The sequence below is a fragment of the Rhododendron vialii genome, chromosome 7a (genome assembly GCF_030253575.1).
Source record: "Rhododendron vialii isolate Sample 1 chromosome 7a, ASM3025357v1".
NCBI classification, from domain to species: Eukaryota; Viridiplantae; Streptophyta; class Magnoliopsida; order Ericales; family Ericaceae; genus Rhododendron; species Rhododendron vialii.
The window spans coordinates 7,950,693-7,964,212 of record NC_080563.1 but is presented as its reverse complement, the minus strand read 5'-3'; the positions used below and the strand labels follow the sequence as shown (position 1 = coordinate 7,964,212).

The 13,520-nt window shown below is 37.6% G+C and overlaps 1 protein-coding gene and 1 long non-coding RNA gene across 3 annotated transcripts in view; one reads left to right on the top strand and one right to left on the bottom strand.

Moving 5' to 3' along the window:
- The window catches only part of LOC131334762 (uncharacterized), a 64,544-nt gene that overhangs the window by 17,953 nt on the left and 33,071 nt on the right, over window positions 1–13,520 (top strand). The window lies entirely within an intron of this gene.
- On the bottom strand, window positions 1,520–4,862 carry LOC131334777 (uncharacterized). The gene is made up of 2 exons (XR_009202276.1): window positions 4,396–4,862; window positions 1,520–4,265 (listed from the first exon to the last, which is right to left on the bottom strand). It is a non-coding gene; the product is annotated as an uncharacterized LOC131334777 (long non-coding RNA).

The following is a 13,520-nucleotide window of genomic DNA, read 5'->3' as shown; positions in this document are numbered from 1 at the left end:
CTCATAACCTGTTGATGGTTGTTTTATGTCCTTAATTTACTTGAGCCAAGGGTTTTATTAATAATCATAATTATTTCAAATAAAAAGCCAAAGAAAAGACACAAGTAGCAGAATTCCAAACAAGAAATAAAAGCAGAATAGAGCAATGCATCAAGTGGGTGGTGGTGGTGGTGGGCTCTAACGAGTCACGGCCAGAAGGACAGCTTTGATAAAGTATAGACAGATAGCATTGGGCCCTATGCTTGAAATTTCTCACGGTAGAGAACAAGTACTCAAAAGAGAAAATCTATTTCAGGGAGCTTTCCGTGAATAGTTATTTATAGAGATGAATTGTGTCCGTCCAATTTCAAATGTATTGGACGGTCCAGATTTCAAAAAAACTCTTCGCGCTAAGAGTTAAAACTATTCCAGTGAAGAGTTTTTTTAAGATCCGAACCATCCAATACCGAAACGGACGGCTGAGATCGAGCAGCTCTGCAAATTGCTTATTCACGTCTCTTCCGTGAATAAAAGTCAATCTCTAATCAATAATGGCATCTGTCAAAATGTGGCCCCAAATACAGCCTGTCAAAGTTTAGGAATCCAAAGGGATTTGGGGTATGCATATGAGTCTAGGCGGCTGGGCTCACTCCCAGTCCTGTTGATTTGATTGGAACCGTTTTGTCGTCTTGGGATCGCCAAGTTGATAGCATACACCAAAAACTATCAAGTTGATCAAAAAACGATAACGATGTAAGATGAGCATATTTATCTTTCAATTTACTTTGAAAGTTTAGACAAGCCATTAATCTTTTAAGACAAATATGATGTAGTTACTGATTGGTACAATTAACTCGAGATTTTTCACAAAATAAACGATTCTGATTAGACAACAGGACTAAAGATGGATCTAACCATCGACTCACATCACTGTGTGCTATGCTCAAGGCAAACCACCCACTCCCCAACCAACGAAAAGCAACACAATTATTGTGATGCAAGTAAAATAGCAGGCCAAGACTTCTTTTGATTCAGAAGACAAGTAAAATGACTAAGAATGCTCTTTAAAACGATTATTGTGAGAAGAAAAAAAAACTCTTATTATGGATATGCGCATGGACCTGAAGAATGAACGACACATAAGAGACATTTGCAAGCTAATGTTCGCATATTACTGTAGGAGTAATGTGTATTCTATTTAACATATACACGGCACGGGATGCAAACATGTGATTTGAGTAAGATCTAATGAGTCTTTTTCTCTTCAACGTTACGAATTTTGACCAAAATAAGTTAATAATAGGGAACCCCAGGTATATATTGAAGGAAACGTGAAATGTGTAATACAAAAATGAAGAGCTGGAGAGTGATTCATTTTATTCTTATTGATTTCACGATGATCATTACAGAAAGATACCTTGAGGTATATATCAACACAGCTGAGCTAACCACCTTCTAACTCATCAAGATTCCTTTGTAACTAACTCAATAACGCCACCAACTACCAGACCACAAATTCTATAACTGCAAGAAGGCTCAGTAGAAAAAGAAGCTGACATGAGAATGAAAAAAATTCCCAGAAACCGATAGTACAAGAATACAACTACCATACAAGATTCAACTGCTAGATTTCTCTATATCTGAAAATTTCTCTCACAGCAAATGATACCGCCGCGAGTGCTGGTAGTACACAGCAGATAAATCATACACAGAGAAAATCACAGATGAAAAGAATCCTTTCACGCGCGCAGACACGTGCCAAGTTCTCCGGAAGACTTCGATCTTTCTCAAAATTCCTTTCCTTTCACAAAATCCGTAGTCCAACCAAAGCATAAACATGATTCCTAGCACCACTGACAGAATCCATTCCCTGTCGAATGTCGATAACCAAAATACTTGGGTGCTACGAGGAGCAGATTCTGCCAACCATAAATCAGACCAAAAACTAGTTGCTGCACCATTTCCCAGTCTAATCCATAAACCATTTTTTACAATGGCAGCTGTGTTTGAATCTTCATTTCCCACAGAGCAGATATATTCCCAAATTCTTTATTTGTGTCTTGCTAGCATCTGATTATGCAACCAGTCATGTCCACTATACTCAACCAATACTACAGTATTTATGTAATTCATGGTTAGTTGTTCATTGGTTCGTTTGCTTGCTATTTTTGGTTGCTGATGTTGGACATGTGAGAAGGTACAAAACTGATAATTGTAAGCTTGTGCTTTTTGAGCTTGAATTTGCAGAACGAAAGCCAAAAACTAAGGAAAAAAAAAAGGGAAGTGAAAAGATAGAGAAAGAAATGATGCGAAAAAATGAAATATTTCGGTACGAGTTATATGACGAGAACATCAATGCATATATACACATTGACAAAGTGATTACGTGACCATACATTATTGGGCAGCTACGTGGTCACACTGGAATTTTTGCATGCTAAGAATTTTCTTTTGGGTACATTGGAGAGCATAGCCCAGAAAAAGGAAAGTTTTGCCTTGGGTTAAACATGGTTAATGTAAATGGTTGACATCTTTGAGGGAATAAAAACAAACATTTGGCTAAGTCTCCCATAAACATTCTATCCAAATCTAGAGTAGCCAGCCATTGCTCAATTTGTTTGATAAGGGCATTGAGTCAGATTCTATTATCGAATCACCTGACACTTGCTCCTGGCCATTTCAATATCCTCTAGGAATAAACACATTGAACCAATGCTTCACCACTAGAAATAAACACATACATTGTCTTCTTGTTTCATGGTGTGCTCATATCATAGTTGGTCCAGAAAATGAAGAGCTTAATGAGGTTTTCACCCCCACTTTAAACGGAGGACACATGGGGATATCGCAGGTAAAACCAGCCCACCAAACCAGTCATAGTAATGATTTCATAAACACAAAAAACTGATAAAAAATTATACTCGAACTTTCTATACACCAAAAGGCTTTGCACCAACGCATAATTCAGAAACTCCATTATGAAATACGAGTCTAGTAGCTAAAAGTTCTGCCGAATCTTCGAAAATGATACCAAATAAATGGAGGAGGATTAACAAATGAGAGTATTATGGGAAGGAAAGTAGGAAGAACGACAGAAACAAAGGCATGTAGAGACAATGTGGATAATTTGATCTAAATAGTTCTATCACTACAAGACTTGAAAGCTAATGACTCAAATACACACGCACGTAAACATATTTTGATCATCCAATTGAACACATCCTTAGAGCAGGTTGAGAGCACTGAAATCCGAAAATTCATCATGTTAGACTTCAAATAATTGGTGCCATAAATGTATTAGCTGAAGGGCCGCAAAAAATCTAAGAGATGTGAGAAAGTTAGCACAAGCTTTGGATAAATCAAACCAGCATTGTAAGAGGATACAAAAAGCATTGGGCCATAAATGGGATAATTTGTAACTGGAGTGAGGAAATCAATATTGGCATCTCCACAAAATAAATAAAAATGGATTGTTTAGAGCACGTATGTAAGAAGGGAAGATAAAAAGGATTGTTTAGCCATTTTCTTTTATGACCATCGCTAAACACTTGGGGGAAGTGTGATGCTATCTTTACACAGATGCTCTATTAGTTTCAGCAAAAGGTTTTCTCAAAAACCAACGGTTTCTCGTGGTTGGCTGCACCCTGCGAACAATGGTGCTTGTGATTAGGGTAGTGATGGTGGTAGTGACGGGAGTTGGTGGTAGCAGGAGCAGTGGTGGGTGGCGGTATGGTGGTTGTCATTGAGAGGTGGAGGCAGTACTGTGTTGTGGTAGTGGTGCCGGCCTGGAAAATGATTCTCATCAAAAGCAACTCATTTTCTTTTTTTGAACGCCAAAAAAAGAAACACCACCACATTTTCTGTTTACCACAGAAACAACTTCCGTTGATTTTTGTTTTCCGCCGCACCAAACCCCAGAAATTTTCGGCCGAAACAGACAGAGTGTGTGTTAGCTTAGTAAGAGAAAATACAACATTATTATAGGAGAAAATAAGGGCATTACTATTTTAAGCTCGTGTCATTCTGAACTCTTTTCCTTTTTGCCTCAACTTAAGCTTCATGTTACTCAATGATAAGCTTCGGATAAGCATGGTTGGATCAACCAAAACTTTCTCATCCACCACCCGTGAAGTTCCAAGTCATATGAATCTCAATTGCCCGGAAAACTTCAGTTGAAAGAATGGCTCAAAGCTATTGATCCCGATCGTGCTGCTTACTTTCGAATCAAGGCTTTACAAAACCATAGGCCGAAAAACGACTTCCTTCAGAAGCCAAATGTCAAACACCTGGGGGGCATATACCTTGCATCAGTTTCTAATACCGTAAGCCATACAAAATCAAAACACGCACAGCTATTAGATTGTAGTATTATACGCCAATAGAAATTGAGTCAGATGCAACAACCACACTTTGTACATTAGATTGTTTCTGAGACTTCTGAGGCACACAAACAGCAAACACCGGTTGTTGTAGAGAGAGAGAAGGGTGAGAGACAATGGGTTTAGCCGTGTGGATGAGTTCACCAGCTCCGATCGCGCCCGAGTCGCGAACACACCTCTACCGACTACTGGCTGACTCAGTGATAGGAACTCGGATCGGCGGCGGTGAAGGTGGACTTGGATTTGCAACGGTTGTAACGGACTACTCCAAAAGCCTTCGAGGGAAAAAGTCTTTCGAGTTGTAATCGAGTGTGCACAGCTCACTTTCTTTCTTATTTTTTCAAAATATATGTTCTCCGATTAAATACCAAGTGTTCGATTGACTTGATATTGTACATAATTATTTTAATTGACAATTTCTATAATATAAACGAATCGGATCATCAAAGTGATTCCAAATTAAGTTAGAAAATTGCCAAAAACGAAAGAGAAGCCTTCATTAAGGGACTTTGCAAATTGAAGACGCGAAGTACATTCAATACCAGAAGCGTGTATCTCAAATCCACCTTTAGTTATTTTTTAGTCCTTGTAATGTGCCCAGCTCAATTTTTTTCATTTTTTTCTGAAACATATCTTCTCCGATAAAGTATCACTAGGTATCCAATCAACTTAAAATTTTACATAATTATTTAGATTCACAAGTTCTATAACATGGACAAATTGGATAAACAAATTTGTTACCCAAATTATGCAACCTAGAGGGGGGGTGAATAGGATTGCTAGTAATAATTACCAATAAAAATTTATCTCTAACAATATATGCAAACAATAAGTATGCAATCAAAATAGAGAGATAGAGAGATAGAACCCGTTTATAGTGGTTCGGTCCGGATTTGTCCACGGTCCGGCCCTACTCCACTTCTCCTCAAGCAATTACTTGAAGGTTAGACTAATCTTTAAAAGATTACAACTTGTAAGTCTTGCGGGTGCTTACAAGAACCGAATGCCTCTAGCTTTCCCGAGGAGCTAGCACAACCGCAAGAATTTTCTCCGAAAACTTCTCAAAAACAATAACACCCAAATTCCAACCCGAATTTGGTCTTCTAAGCTTTCAAGTGTTTGACTCAAACACTCACTTAGGAAATACAAGTATGTGAAGAAGGTATGAAAATTATCGCTCACGACTTGTACAAATTTTCTCTCAAGAATAATATGAAAGTGGAAGAACAATGAGAATTTTTGGCTTTGATCTTTTGAGAATTTGCTCTTGCAATAATATGGAATGTTGTAGCTTGTGTATGTGCTCATTAATGAGTTCTTGATGCCTTATATAGCCATCCATATGCTTCCTAGCCGTTGGAAACTAGCCGTTGGAAACTAGCCGTTTGAAACTAGCCGTTGGAAACTAGCCGTTGGAAACTAGCCGTTTGAAACTAGCCGTTGGAAACTAGCCGTTTGAAACTAGCCGTTTGATAGAGTGGTCATCCGGGTGGTCGTCCGGTTGTCACAGCTTTCTGTTCAGACAGCCGGCTTGTCAGCCGGTTCGTCAACCTGTGGCTCACAATTTCATCTAAATAAACCGTTAAAGCATGTATTGAGCTCAATAAAGTCTTTGTAAATATAAATCATGAATCCAAGAGACTTTATGCTATATTTCAAGGTCACGAAAATATTTAATTCGGGAATCGACTTTTCGATAATTTTGTATTTGCCGAATAAAAATATCATTGAATTAATCATCAAAATAATTAATAGAGATGCATATAAATTTTCACAAATTATAATGCATACATTTTTCAACAATCTCCCCCTTTTTGATGATGACACAAAATGATAGTTTTTATTCAAGTAGGAGTTATGCCAATCTCCCCCTTAATACATGCACCAAAGCAGTTATCTACGATCAACGAGTAATAGCAATAATCATCAGATCATAGCAAGCAATTTTTTAAATTTGCCCAAAATGGCAAGATAGATCAATTAAAACTTGGCTTTTTCTCCCCCTGTGACATCATAAAAAAAAACTAAAAAGAGAAAAACAATAGGGCCATGGTTCCAGCACCATGCCGCTCTTGCCCTGTAGCACTCTATCTTCGTACATTGAGAGCTTGGCGTCCTTGATTTTCGTATTCTCGAATAATGGCTGCTACAACGGCAGCTACAATGCCAATCCAATACCACAGAGTATCCACATTTACATTCCACCCGAACCATGGTGGTATTCTCATTGTAAGTAACGCACACAGCAGAATGAAGATAAAGAGTTGCATCCAAATGGTTTGGATAAACAACCTGAACTCTGCTCGTTCGGCATCTCTTTCGTAAAACTCAAACGGTAACCCTTGCGGTATGTTTGCCATTGCTTGATGAGAGATTTAGGCCGAGAGAGAAGGAAAGATAGATAGATGAAGAGATAGAGAGAGTGTTGTTGAATTTATAGAGTATGAGATTGCCGAATTGTTTGAAATGGTGCGCCGAATTGATTGAATTGCTGCGCCGAAAGAGAGATAATAGGGGATGCGGCACCGAATAGAGATAGGATAGGGGATGCGGCGCCGAATAGGACAAGAATAGGGGAAGAAAATTGTGTTCGGGTGTTTATTGTTGTGTCCCCTTAATACATGCTCCCCCTAAAAGAGAGCTTTTTAAAGAATGCGAGGGGTATTACCGAGAATGATTATCCCTGCAAGCTTAGAGACAAGAAATTCATATCGGCGAAGTATATAAGAGACAATTTAAGCACTAAGCCATGAAGTTCATACAAACTAAGTGTAACAGACTTAATAAATCAGAGTTAGCAACGCAAAAGCTTGAATAAGTCTCAACCTCACGGTTGTCCGGTTGGACATCCGCTTGGACATCCGACTGACTGTCACGACCCTGACCCGCCCCTTGAGGTCTTAATCAAGACAAATGCCAGTGATTTCTAGCAGAGGGCTCCCAAAAGACAGATTTCCAAAACCCACGAAATTATCAGCATATAACAGATTTGTTCAAGACTCAAAATAAATGATCAAACTTGATTCTTGTACATCTAACCAACACTTAAACATGTAAAGAAGGTAGGAGATCCCTACCTCGAGGGTTAGAAGCAAGCCCGAACATGGAGGAAACCTCAAAGTGCTCCGATCATGATTCTTCTTCGATCAATAGGAAGATCTCGTCGCGTAGAACAACTTTAGTACTTGGGATTTTTCCGAAATCTCATTCTAAGGCGATGAAATCGAAGAGAGAAGTTTGGAGGAGAGGTGAGAAAGAGAGAGAGTCGGTCGAGGGAGTAGAGAGAGAGAAACGTGTGTGTGTCTGCCCGGAAAAGAAAAGAAATATATGTGGGGGAGAATTATCCCCTACACACACCTTCACTTATACACCCATGCATATTACACTTGCATCCCGAACTTCTAAATTCTAGCACATTCGACATCCGAACTCATTCTCCATTTTATATCACAACTCATGCCTTAATAAAACATAAAGAATTATGGAAATAAAATACGGGTCTCTACACTGACAAATGCAGGTTAAGTCCAGAAAACGTTTAAGAGGAGTAGCATTAAAGACCATAAAACTGTTTTTCTGCATACCAAACACAGGAAAATGAATCATATGATAAAATGTTTGGAGGGTGATTTCTTTATCAAGATCATTTGTACTCTCCATCAAGTATGATATTTACGAATTCAATCAACTCAACATTGAATCCAAAAAAAACTTTTGACATCAAGAACACAACTTTTTCATAAATGATTAGACATGCCGAGTTCTCGTCGAATGAAACAAAATTGTTCTTCACCAAGGGGTTTTGTGAAAATGTCCGCCAATTGCTTGTCGGTACTAATAAAGTTAAGTTCAATATCCCCTTTTTGAACATGATCTCTTATAAAATGATGTCTAATTTCAATATGTTTTGTTCGAGAATGTTGAATCGGATTCTTGGTTAAGCTAATTGCACTAGTATTATCACATTTAATAGGAATATGATCATATTGCAAATTGAAATCCTCCATTTGTTGTTTGATCCACAATATTTGGGCACAACAACTTCCGGCCGCTACATATTCCGCCTCGGCGGTAGATAGAGCTACGGAATTTTGTTTCTTGCTATGCCAAGACACTAGAGAGTGCCCTAGAAATTGGCAAGTCCCACTTGTACTTTTACGATCAACTTTGAAACCTCCAAAATCCGCATCTGAATAACCAATTAAATCAAATGCAACTCCACGTGGATAAAACAATCCTAAGTCATGAGAACCGCCAACATATTTAAAGATACGTTTAATAGCTTTTAAATGCGATTCTTTAGGACATGATTGAAATCTAGCACACATGCAAACACTAAACATTATATCCGGTCTACTTGCAGTGAGATAAAGCAATGAGCCGATCATACCTCGATACATCTTTTCATTGACGGCCTTACCATTCTCATCTTTGTCTAGCTTAGTTGATGTGCTCATTGGTGTGCTCGTTGGCTTTGATCCTTCCATGCCAAACTTCTTAATAAGTTCTTTCGCATACTTGGCTTGGTTGATTAGGATCCCCTCATTAGTTTGCTTGATTTGAAGTCCGAGGAAGAAGTTAAGCTCCCCTATCATACTCATTTCAAATTCACCTTGCATACACTTAGCAAACTCTTTGCACATATTATCATTAGTGGCACCAAAGACAATATCATCAACATATATTTGAATAATGAGCATATCTTTACCTTTGGCTTTAATGAAAAGAGTAGTATCAATTTTTCCACGAGTAAAGCCATTGTCAAGCAAGAATGAACTAAGTCTATCATACCATGCACGTGGTGCTTGCTTCAAACCATATAAAGCTTTTGAGAGTTTAAAAACATGATCGGGGTATACATGATCTTCAAAGCCGGGAGGTTGTTTGACATAAACTTCCTCATTTATGAACCCATTCAAAAATGCACTTTTCACATCCATTTGATAAAGCTTGAAATTTTTGAAAGATGCAAAGGCAAGTAATATGCGAATAGCCTCTAATCTAGCTACCGGTGCAAAAGTTTCTTCAAAATCAATACCTTCTTCTTGATTATAACCTTGAGCAACAAGTCTAGCTTTATTCCTAACAATATTTCCGGATTCATCTAGCTTGTTACGAAAAACCCATTTAGTACCTATAATAGTGTGATCAAGAGGCTTAGGTACTAATGCCCAAACTTTATTCCTTTCAAATTGATTTAACTCATCTTGCATGGCCAAAATCCAATTTTCATCATCTTGAGCTTCCGGAAAGTTTTTAGGCTCAATTTGAGAAACAAAAGCTTGATTTTCACAAAAATTTCTATGAGACGAGCGAGTGGTTACCCCTTTCGAAACTTCTCCAAGAATCAAGTCCTTTGGATGGTTTTGCACGAATCTCCAATCCTTGGAAAGATCTTGGTTGTCTCCCATGGCATCTTGAGGTTGATTAATAACTTCATCTTCTTTGATTTGAGAGCTTTCTACTTGAGTATCACCATCAACTTTTTCTTGAATTTTCAAGTCATGAATCTCATGTGTAATTTCTAAGTCATCATTATCAACAACATCCTTAGTAGCACAAGGATTAGATTCATCAAAGGAAACGTGAATAGATTCTTCAACAAGATTAGTGCGCTTATTATAAATTCTATATGCTTTGCTAGTAAGAGAGTAACCAATAAAGATGCCTTCATCCGATTTTGAATCAAATTTACCCAAGTTATCTTTTCCATTGTTTAATACATAACATTTACAACCGAAGGCATGAAAGTAATTAATGTTGGGTATTCTACCATTCCAAAGCTCATAAGGAGTTTTCTTGAGGATAGGCCTAATTAAAACTCGATTCAAAATATAGCATGAGGTATTAACGGCTTCCGCCCAAAAATATTTTGGCAAAGAGTTTTCACAAAGCATAGTGCGGGCCATTTCTTCCAGAGTACGATTTTTTCTCTCTACTACTCCATTTTGTTGAGGAGTACGAGGTACGGAAAAGTTATGACCAATACCATGTTCATCACAAAACTTTTCATATAAAGAATTGTCAAGTTCTTTTCCATGATCCGTACGAATGTTAGAAATAACAAAGCCTTTTTCATTTTGAACTCTTCTACAAAGTTTAGTGAAATTAGGATAAGCCTCATTCTTATGAGCTAGGAACATCACCCATGTATATCTAGAGAAATCATCAACAACAACAAGACAATAATAGTTTCCACAAAGACTTGGAGAGCGAGTTGGTCCAAACAAATCCATATGAAGTAATTGCAAAGGTCTAGTAGTTGAAACAACATTTTTGGACTTAAAAGAAACCTTGGTTTGTTTTCCTTGTTGGCAAGGACCACAAAGTCTATCTTTTTCAAATTTGATTTTAGGAAGACCTTTTACCAAATTTTTTCTAGAGAGTTTTGAAATAGCATCCATACTTGCATGTCCTAGGCGCCTATGCCAAAGCCAACTATTTTCACTCAAAGCGGAAAAACATTTTATATCACAATTACTTAAATCATTGAGATTAAAAACATATACATTTTCAAGTCTTTGTCCAACGAAGAGTGTCTTGTTGCTTTTGACATTTTCAATGATACATTTGGATTTTTCAAAGATAACACGATTTCCTCTATCACATAATTGACTTATGCTAAGAAGATTGTGTTTTAAACCACTAACAAGTAAAACATCTTCAATAATAGGAGAATTACCTATATCACCGATTCCTATGATTTTGCCTTTGTTGTTGTCTCCAAATGTGACATGTCCACCATCTTTAGGCGAAAGAGAATTGAAAGCCCTCTTGTCACCGGTCATGTGTCTTGAACATCCACTATCAAGGTACCAACTTCCTTCCTTGAGAGAACTTTTGAAGCATACCTACAATAGCACATCAATTCTTGACTTTTGGTACCCAAATCATCTTGGGTCCTTGAAGGTTAGCATTGATACGGTTCTTAGGAACCCAAACCTTTTTTGCATTAGAAGATGAGTATCCTTTCATAGGACATGTAGGAGAAATATGACCAATTTTACCACAATAATGACATGTCAATTTAGAATGGTTAGAAGGAGGAACATCTTTTCCAAAAAGATTTTTGTGTTGAGTGGGATTATAACCAATTCCGGCCTTGTGAAAAGAAACCATTTGTTTTCCAAGAAGAATGTCTAAACTTTCTTTTCCATTAGTGAGTTTTGAAAGAGAATTAGTTAAATCGTCAATTTGTTTTTCTAAAGATTCGTTTTTGGAAGTATCCTTCAAATACTCTTTTTCTTTTGCCAAAGAGGTTCTTAAACTTTCATTTTCTTCCTCCAAAATATCTTTCTCTTCAATTAAATCATCCATTTCTAGTGAGAGATCTTTAGCAACCTTTTTAAGAAATTTGTTTTTAGAAACAACTTTTTCAAATTCTACTTTCAACTCTTTATAGGCAATAAACAATTCATCAAAGGAATAGGATGAGTCGAGATCTACCTCGTTTTCTTCGATGGCCATGAAACACAAGTTAGCGACCTCTTGTTGCTCATCGTCCTCATCGGAGCTACTATCGTCACTATTGTCCCATGTGGCCATCATAGCTCTCCTTTTGTCCTTCTTTGAATATTTTTTGGCATATGGACATTCACTTTTGATGTGGCCGGGCTTCTTGCACTCGTAGCAAATGATTGGATCCTTTTTGCTACTTTCTTCTTTGCCTCCATCTTTTCTTGAAAATCCTCTACCTTTGCGAGATGCTCTATTTTTGAGGAGTTTCTTGAACGTTTTTGTGATGAGCGCCATTTCATCATCCTCACTTTCGTTGCTTGAATCCTCCTTGCTTTTTGATTTGCTTGTTGTACTTTTGAAGGCAAGATCCTTAACTTTCTTCTCTTTTTCACCCTTGAGGTTGTGATGCATTTCCTCCGTCATGAGAGATCCCATGAGCTTGTCCATCGTGTATGTTGAGAAATCTTTGGATTGTAGGATGATGGAGGTGGTAGTGTCCCAATTGGTTGGCATGGAACGGAGCATCTTCCTTGTCATTTCGGATTGACTGTAAATCTTTCCAAGAGCTTTTAAACCGTTAGTAATACTAGCAAATCTAGCAAACATTTGAGATATAGATTCATCCGGTTTCATTTTGAAGAGCTCATAGCTATGCACAAGAATATCAATTTTGGACTCCTTAACTTGACTATCTCCTTCATATGACATTTCTAACTTATCCCATATTTCTTTAGCCGATTCACATGCGGAGACACAATCATATTCATTGGGAGTAATAGCACAAAAAAGAAGGTTCATAGCTCTATAGTTCTTTTCTATTGAAGCCTTTTCCAAATGACTCCACTCATAATCTGGTTTAGGCATAGTCTCTTCTCCAACTTTCTTAGTAGGAATAATGGGACCATTTTTGATAATTTTCCATAGATCATAATCCGTGGATTGAATAAAGATCATCATTCTATTTTTCCAATGAGAGTAATTTTCTCCGGTGAACAAGGGAGGTCTATTGGACGATTGACCTTCGATACAAGAAACATTACTAGTGGTTGCCATGGATCTTAACTCTTAGATGGTTAAATCTACAAACAAGAGCCGAGGCTCTGATACCAATTGTTACCCAAATTATGCAACCTAGAGGGGGGGTGAATAGGATTGCTAGTAATAATTACCAATAAAAATTTATCTCTAACAATATATGCAAACAATAAGTATGCAATCAAAATAGAGAGATAGAGAGATAGAACCCGTTTATAGTGGTTCGGTCCGGATTTGTCCACGGTCCGGCCCTACTCCACTTCTCCTCAAGCAATTACTTGAAGGTTAGACTAATCTTTAAAAGATTACAACTTGTAAGTCTTGCGGGTGCTTACAAGAACCGAATGCCTCTAGCTTTCCCGAGGAGCTAGCACAACCGCAAGAATTTTCTCCGAAAACTTCTCAAAAACAATAACACCCAAATTCCAACCCGAATTTGGTCTTCTAAGCTTTCAAGTGTTTGACTCAAACACTCACTTAGGAAATACAAGTATGTGAAGAAGGTATGAAAATTATCGCTCACGACTTGTACAAATTTTCTCTCAAGAATAATATGAAAGTGGAAGAACAATGAGAATTTTTGGCTTTGATCTTTTGAGAATTTGCTCTTGCAATAATATGGAATGTTGTAGCTTGTGTATGTGCTCATTAATGAGTTCTTGATGCCTT